The sequence below is a fragment of the Mustela nivalis genome (assembly GCF_964662115.1).
Source record: "Mustela nivalis genome assembly, chromosome: 13".
In the NCBI taxonomy this organism is placed as follows: Eukaryota; Metazoa; Chordata; class Mammalia; order Carnivora; family Mustelidae; genus Mustela; species Mustela nivalis.
Genome location: NC_139032.1, coordinates 26610211 through 26617947, shown reverse-complemented (window position 1 = coordinate 26617947; position 7737 = coordinate 26610211). Strand labels below are relative to the sequence as shown.

At 41.9% G+C, this 7737-nt stretch overlaps 1 long non-coding RNA gene across 1 annotated transcript; it reads right to left on the bottom strand.

Moving 5' to 3' along the window:
* Positions 1-343: 343 nt before the first annotated feature.
* Positions 344-6435, bottom strand: LOC309846262. Its single transcript, XR_014301820.1, has 4 exons — positions 5827-6435; positions 4073-4157; positions 1312-1465; positions 344-577 (listed from the first exon to the last, which is right to left on the bottom strand). It is a non-coding gene; the product is annotated as an uncharacterized lncRNA (long non-coding RNA).
* Between the last annotated feature and the right edge of the window lie 1302 nt (positions 6436-7737).

The window sequence follows — 7737 nt, the reverse complement described above, 5'->3', positions numbered from 1 at the left end:
TAAAAGGTAAAATGTTGGAAATCATTCTTCTTTTGAAGGAACTTTTGAAACTGATTTGGGCATATCTTTGATCCAAGAATTCCAATAATTAAGAGAGGTGCAAACCTGTGTTCACCAGAAAGATGTTCAGTTGGACGTTTCAGTCCATGGTCTCAAATGGGAAAGCATTCAAGTGGTCATATAGAAGAGTGGGTTAATCCATTGTCATGTGTTAATACAGTGGAATATTAAATGTCGATACCAATGAACCAACTATGACCACATAACTATGTGGGTGAACCTCACTGATACCATGTTGAATGTAAGAAGACCAACACAACAGAATAGAGTATGATTCCTTTTATTTAAAAATTTTAAGGGCAAAAAATTATGGTTAGAAGTCAGGGCGGTGGTTAGTCCTTTGGGTGATAGTGACAAGAAAGGAGAAAGTGAAGAGATTCTGGGTTGTCGGTCCCGCATTCCTTCTTGGTGCGGTGATAGTCATGTGGGCGCGTCCGGTGTGTGGAGATTCCCAGTGCTGTGCCCTTAGGGTTGATGCCCTTTCCTATATGGATGTCGTACTCCAATTAAAAATGGACTTTGAGAAACAAAACAGATGAATGTAGGGGAAGAGAAGGAGAGATAAGTTAAGATGAAAACAGAGCGGGAGACAAACCCTAAAAGACTAACTCTAGGGAACAAACTGAGGGTCGCTGGAGGGGAGAGGGGTGGGGGGATGGGGTAACTGGGTGATGGGCATTAAGGAGGGCATGTGACGTGATAAGCACTGGATATTATATAAGGCTGACGAATCCCTGAGCTCTGCCTCTGAAATTAATAATGCACTCTATGTTAATTAAATTGAATTTAAATAAAAATTTAAAAAAAAAAGGTTTACTTTGAAAAATCTCAGCACTGCTTAGTATGCTCAGAACTCACTCACAGCCAGTTAGGTTTGACTGTATCTTAGGGGAAGTTGTGCTTCTTCAGAAGGAATGAGCTATTCCCATTTTCATATTTTGTGAATCTGTTCACCTTGAGTGTACCCCAGGTGCTATTTGCAAGAACATATGGGGCCATCACAGGCAGGCAGGACAATTAAGGTGCTCTTCAACTCTGTTGCACCAGACTCTGCAGGAAGAGCCTTCCGGTCCAAGGCTGAGAAGCCCTGGGATGGAAGCAGGTGAGCCTCCTTCACTTGGTAGAAGTTTAAAGGAGCAGTCGCGAGTTTTTTGGTTTTAGGTTTTTTGTTTTGTTTTTACTTTACTTGGTTAGCTGGCTGTCTTTCTAACTCGTGTTTCTAGGCAAGGGGAATTGAAGATATGCCAATACCATTGGTGTGAGTCTGGATGCTGATTGGTGGAAGGGCATCCTGCATGGCAGAGGGAGCTCAAGGTTTGCGGACAGACAGGACCTGGACTTGAGCTCTGAGTCACCACTTGGTATATCAGGACGAGCTTGGAGAAAGTTGTGAAACCACCTAAAACTGAAGAAATGCATCCCAAGAATGCTTTATTAACATCAAAGGTCAGAACTTTACATATTTATTTTTTAAATGTTTTATTTACTTATTTATTTGAGAAAAAGAGAGAGAGAGAGAGAGAGAGCATGTGCAAGCAAGAGAAGAGTCAGAGGGAGAAGGAAAGGGAGAAAATCTCAAGCAGACTCCCCTATGAGCACAGAGCCCAAGGCAGGGCTCCAACTCATGACCCTGAGATCAGGACCCAAGTCTAAATCAAGAGTAAGATGCTTAACTGACCGAGCCACCCAGGAGCCCCCAGTTTTATTTTATTTTATTTTATTTTTTAAATAAAAGGTGCCAGTTGTAACCATCTAGATCTATTTCAAAACATTGCCCAACAGTCTGGAAAACATCAGTGCACAGCCCCCAGTGCAAGGCACACGATTGTCAGGCATGGTCAAGATCACTGTAAAGACTGGATCAGGTCATTTCTTTAAAATTCCATCAGATGAACATCTGCTGTTCACTAGCAAAACTGGGTCTTTCCAAAGCAAAAACGCCCCAAAAGAGCAGTTCCTCATCAGACTCCTTACTTTAGGAAATGGTTCTCAACCATCAGAACCATTATATTAGAATCACTTCTTGTACTCTGAAATTATGAGAATCACTTCTATCTTAGAATATTAGATCTATATTAGAATCACCTCTTGTACTCTAAAAACTCTCCAGGCCCAGATCACACCCCAGGCTAATTAAATTACAATTCCTGAAGCAAGACACCTCCCCCTCCCCCCGTCACACCAGTGACTCCTGCAGGTCCCCCATTGGTGCCAGTGGACAACCAAGGCTGTGAACTAATGGGCCCTGTGAACAGTCTGTCCTTATTCCAACCCACTTCTCTTCCTCTCAGGAGTCAGAGACAACTGGACACTCAGCTGTCCATTTTGCCCAGGCCTCAAATGCCCATCAGGAGCATTACCAATGCCCCAGTGATAATACCTTGATACCCATTATTGGAAAATGGGTAGAGGAGAACTCACTTTCTCTGGCTCCCAAGCAGTGACTACATCTGCAGCGATCCCTGAACTCACCTGACATGGCACCAACGGGAGCCTGCCAACCTCCTAGGGCTCCTGCGGGGATTAGCAGGCTAACGTTGGTAAAGCAAGTTGAGGTCCCCAGACCAAGTGACTGAGAGATTATACAAAAAATCTGTTATATTTCATTTTTATTATTGAGCAGATATGAAAATGAGACAGCATCTCCCTTTGGGATATGCCCAAACCACACACTCTGCGGTTTTCCTTCAGTTTGCAAAATGTCTCAGCATGGGATATGCAGACATTTAGCTCAATGGGAGACTTTACCTTTTTACCTGCATTCTGAAAGACACTTTGGACCCAAACATGTCATGGTCTGTAAGATGCTTTTCCAGTCACCTCAGAGCCTAACTGCAAAGATGTCCTACATTTCCAATCTGATTGTAGGACTTTGTCCTACGAGAAATCTCCTGCTTCTAAAGAAAATGTGGCTGAAAAGGGACACAACAGATTTGCTCAGTGTGCTTTCTTCTCCTGATTTTTACAGATCCCCGGGGTTTAGCCTCTTGCAAATAAACATTTACAAGCAAAGATTTATTTGCTTGTTTACTTCTGGTATAAAGATATATTTCCATGGAACGTACTTTAGCCATTCTGAACCACAAGGGAGGAGGGAGAGAGGATTGAGAGAGAACAGAGAACATCTATCTCTCGGCTGCAGCTCTGATCAACCACTGCATTTATCACAAGATACCAGGCACGTGGGTTATTGCATTATGGGGCTTATCGAGCTCAGATCTCTGAGACCCCATCTCCTCTTCCAGAAGTATGCACTCTGATTAATAATGGATGGTTAGCCACATAGTTAAGTAGAATGACTGGCACCTTTTATTGGTTGTCTTTAAAACTAATTTAATGAAGCGGGCTGACCAGAGAGCAAAGGTTTGTTGCTCGGCGGGCTAACAGATATGTCGCATGTTTCTAAACCAGAGGAGCCCTCTTTCCAGAGATCAAGCTCTTGGTGCCCCCTCTGAATGTCTGCTCCATCGCCTGGGGTGCTCAAAGCCTTTTGGAGATGATGGCCCCCAAGACTTCCCTTCTTTTTTGGATAAGGAGATTTCACCCCTTTGGGACCTGACAAAAGCTGGTGCTGACACTTGTATCCCTCCAAGCAGGTTTGACATAATTGGGAGGTAACTTCCACTTTGGTGCACACCAAAAGGGGATCATGAGCCTGGTAAACTTTGCAAGGACAGGCTGAAGTTGGGTGGCTAAAAACTCCATGAAAGAATGTGCAGGGCAGTGCAGCCAAAACCTCAAAATTGAAAACTTGAAAATATAAAGTCTGACGTGCCGTGAGCGTTACGTGCATGTGTGCATGTGTATGTTGAGATCTCTGTTGAGCGTGGGGCAAGGACTGGGGCTGCAGAGTTCTGGGTTTCTCTGTGAAGGCTGCGGGGGTGGAGGTTCCCTGCTCTCCTATCATGTTCAAGACCGTGACCTTACACACTGACTTGTTCCATGCTCATACTGATGTTTCTTGGGCTTCTTCTGCTTTACCTCCTGGCTCCCAACCCAGACCCACTCTTACCTTGTTCCATGTTTCCAGGACTCTGGTCTGGAGCAAAGGAGTCAACAAGCTCTCTGTCCACTTGAGTGTGACCAATAGTTTAGTACTGACAGAGATGGAAGCAGGAGAAAAGCAGTTAATTTACTCTTCTGGGAGTAAATTAATTTTAATAATTTTAATAAATAATAAATAAATAATTTTTAATAAATTTACTCAGAGTAATTTACTCTTCTGGGAAGTTGCCAAGGGTTGGCTGCATCTCTTAGGCAAAGATGAGCCTGTCTGCCAAGTTACCTGTTCGGGTTCTGATGACCATTCTTCTCCCAGCCCTGAGTCTAAGATGGGTAATGGCCCTCCACTGCTCATGTAGTCCCTCTACCAGTTCTTGCTGGTTTCCCCAAACCCTGTAAATAATCCCTTCATTGAGGTTGTCCCCAATCATCCAGCTTGAGTGGGCCCTCTGATCCTTGCTTGGGCAGGCCTTGCTTGCGCCCTGCCCAAGCCTCCCCAGCACTAGAGATGAGGCATCGGAAGCTCAGATTGCATATATAACTTGGTTGAGGTCTTGCAAAGAATAATGGGTGAAATTTTGTTGTCTTTTATGAGCACAGAGCAAAGTATCCTCAGACATGGCAGTAATGGAGAACATGGCTAGAGCTGAGCTTTCTCAAATGGGATTGGATGGCGACTCAGGTGGGCATATGAAACCAGGTGAGGAGGGTGGGCACGCCAGCCAACTCTTCTCATGCTTTCCAGTGTCAGTCACCCCTTGGGCTGCAACAGGATCATAAACGGGGGAGTGCAGGCCTCAGCACATCTTTGCATGATACAGTAATGTGGATACCAAGATCATCTAGAGGTTAAATGGAACTCCTCAGGGACAGGAAACCACTGTCTGACATTTTCCTTTGTTCTCTTAGTTATCTGGCAACTCACCAAAGGATTCTGACTTTCCTCTAGCACTTCTTTAAACTCTTGCGGTCCAATGGGAATTACAGATTAACAGGAATGCTGTATAGCAAATCTGTTATGCTGGGGGGAGCTTCTTACCCCATTAAAAAATAATAATATAATTAATATTTACTGAGTGGCTTTAGTGCACTAGACATTGATCATAACTGTGTCCACTAAAGTACTCACTTCTGCCAAAAACCCATGAGGTACATCCTAATAATGTTTCCGTCTTACAGATGAAGACTTTGGGTTGTAGAGAGACTCAGAAACTTGCCTGAAGTCTTAGAGTTCATCATTGGTCAAAGGTACACTGAAATCCACATCTGTTTGTTACAATATTCTTGCTTTGAACCATACACTGCATGGGTATTTAGGTAGTTATATGGGCATTCTTCTTTACCTTGTTATTTCTTTTCTAAAATTGGCAATACAGTGGTAATTATCTACCCATTATGATGCCCTCTTCACCTCCTCTTTAATATACATTTTCTCTACTTCTTCCCAAGCACCTCAAAACTGTCCTCTTCATGATCAGAGAGCTCCTTTCTCCTTGTTTAGTCAAGACACCAACTTTGATCTTTCACAGCTATGAAATGATTGACTCTTGATATTGTCCAAACTCTCTCGTCCATTCTTAAAGTGGAGAGAGCCAGTTTGTACTACATGTTAAAAGTAATGGATCAATATTTAAAAAGAACTAAGAGGTCTTCCACTCTATGTTTTCCCAGAACATAGAAGTATTTCCAATTACGCTGCTTTTCTTCAAAGCTTGAATCAACAAATGAATAACAGATGTCAACTTCCATGGGAGGAACACTCACCGAATGCTGGCTGTTCTTCCTTATTAGAAAGCCTTTAGCCTGGGTGCTTTGTGTTTCCGTTACCATGACAATATTTGGCCCCTTCCCGTGTTTTCTTTTTCCAGATTTGAGGCACACTTCACATGAGTGAACTTAGCATTACAAGCATTACTTGCCACATACGGTAACAGTCTTAAGTAGGACTGGTATGTTGTCCTGTATCAGGTTCATGTTGTACATATGATCCCTTTGGTTTGTCAAGTTACAGCATTTAGCACAATTGGTATTTCCACCATTTATGCTTCAGCTTTTAGCTCAAAGGTCGCTTACGATGAACTGCTTTCCTGACTCTGCCAGACTGTAACTGGACGGTTACGTTCCCTGCATGACCTCTTTCATTGAATTTCCCACAATTGGTGTAGTTTTACTTAAAAAAAAAATGGAAAAGATTTATTTTTGAGCAGTTTCAAGTTCACAGAAAAATTGAACAGAAAACAGAGAGAATTTCTATAGACCTGCTGCCCTGACACCTGCATCGCCTTCCCAACTATCACACCCAGCTCCACAATGATACATTTGTTATAATCGATGGACCTACATTGATTGAAACATCACTCTGCCCCCATGCCTATGGTTTACTTAGGGTTTTTCCTCAGTGTTTACATTCTGTGGGTTTTAACAAATGTGTAATGACATGTATCTGCCATTATGATGTCACACAGGGTAGTTTCACTGTCCTCAATATTCCTCTGTGCTCTGCCTGTTCATCCCTCCCTCCCTACCAATCTCTGAAAGCCACTGATGTTTTCACTGTCTCCATGGTTTTGCCTTTCCCCAAGTGTGACCTAGTTAAAATAATACACTATGTAGCCTTTTCAAATTGGCTTTTTTTGACTTATTAATATTCATTTAAATTTCCTTCATATCTTTTCATGGCTTAATAGCGCCTTCCTTTTCAGTGCTAAGTAATATTCCAGGAGGTGGATGTAACAGTTTCCATATCCATCCGCCTAAGGAAGAACATCTTGGTTGCTTCTGAATTTGGGCGTTTATGAATAAAGAGTGTTATACACATCTTGATGCAGGTTTTTGTGTGGATATCTATTCTCTATTTATTTGAGTAAATACAAAAGAGCATGATCATTTGACCACATGGTAAGAATATGTTTATTTTTGTAGGAAACCACCAAAATCTCTCCCAAGTGGCTGTGCCACTTTACATTCCACCAGCTTCTGAGAGTTCTTGTTGCTTCACATCCTTGCCAGAATTTGGTGCGGTCAGTATTTTGGATTTTGGCTGTTCTAATAGGTGTATTGTGTTTTAACATATGATGTTGGACATTGTTTCATATGTTTATTTGCCATCTGTTCATCTTCTTTGGTGCAGTGTATGTTGATGTTCTTAGTCTATTTTGTAAAATAAGGTGGTTCCTTTTCTGATTGTTTAATGCTTATGTTCCCTGAAGGAAGATGAAGTCCTTGAAGGCTGGACCTGTGACGTTTTTTCTTATAGCTGTATTCTCAGCACCTTATCCAGTGCCTACAGGGGTATAAGAAATCTTAGTTTAAGTAGAGAGTGAGGTTGTTTGTGGACTTGAACTGTGTTCCAGTAATAAACGAAGCAGTCAGTCTGGTATCATGGATCTCCATATTGGCCAGTGTGCTTACTTTGTGGCCCCGAGTGATTTAGTCTGTTTCCTTGTCTCTAAAGTAAAGATAACTGTGAAACCAACATTTCTGAGAGTTGTGAACACTATATGGAATAATAAACTTGAAAACACTTGTGAGCTTATTTTTTATATTTATAAAATATTACTTATGATAAAGTCAAGCAAACTTACTTTTTATATTCTTAAGATATTCATAGGATATCACTTACAAGAGAGTCAAGCAAACTGGTCCTTAAATAAACATTTAAGAAGAACTCTAGGT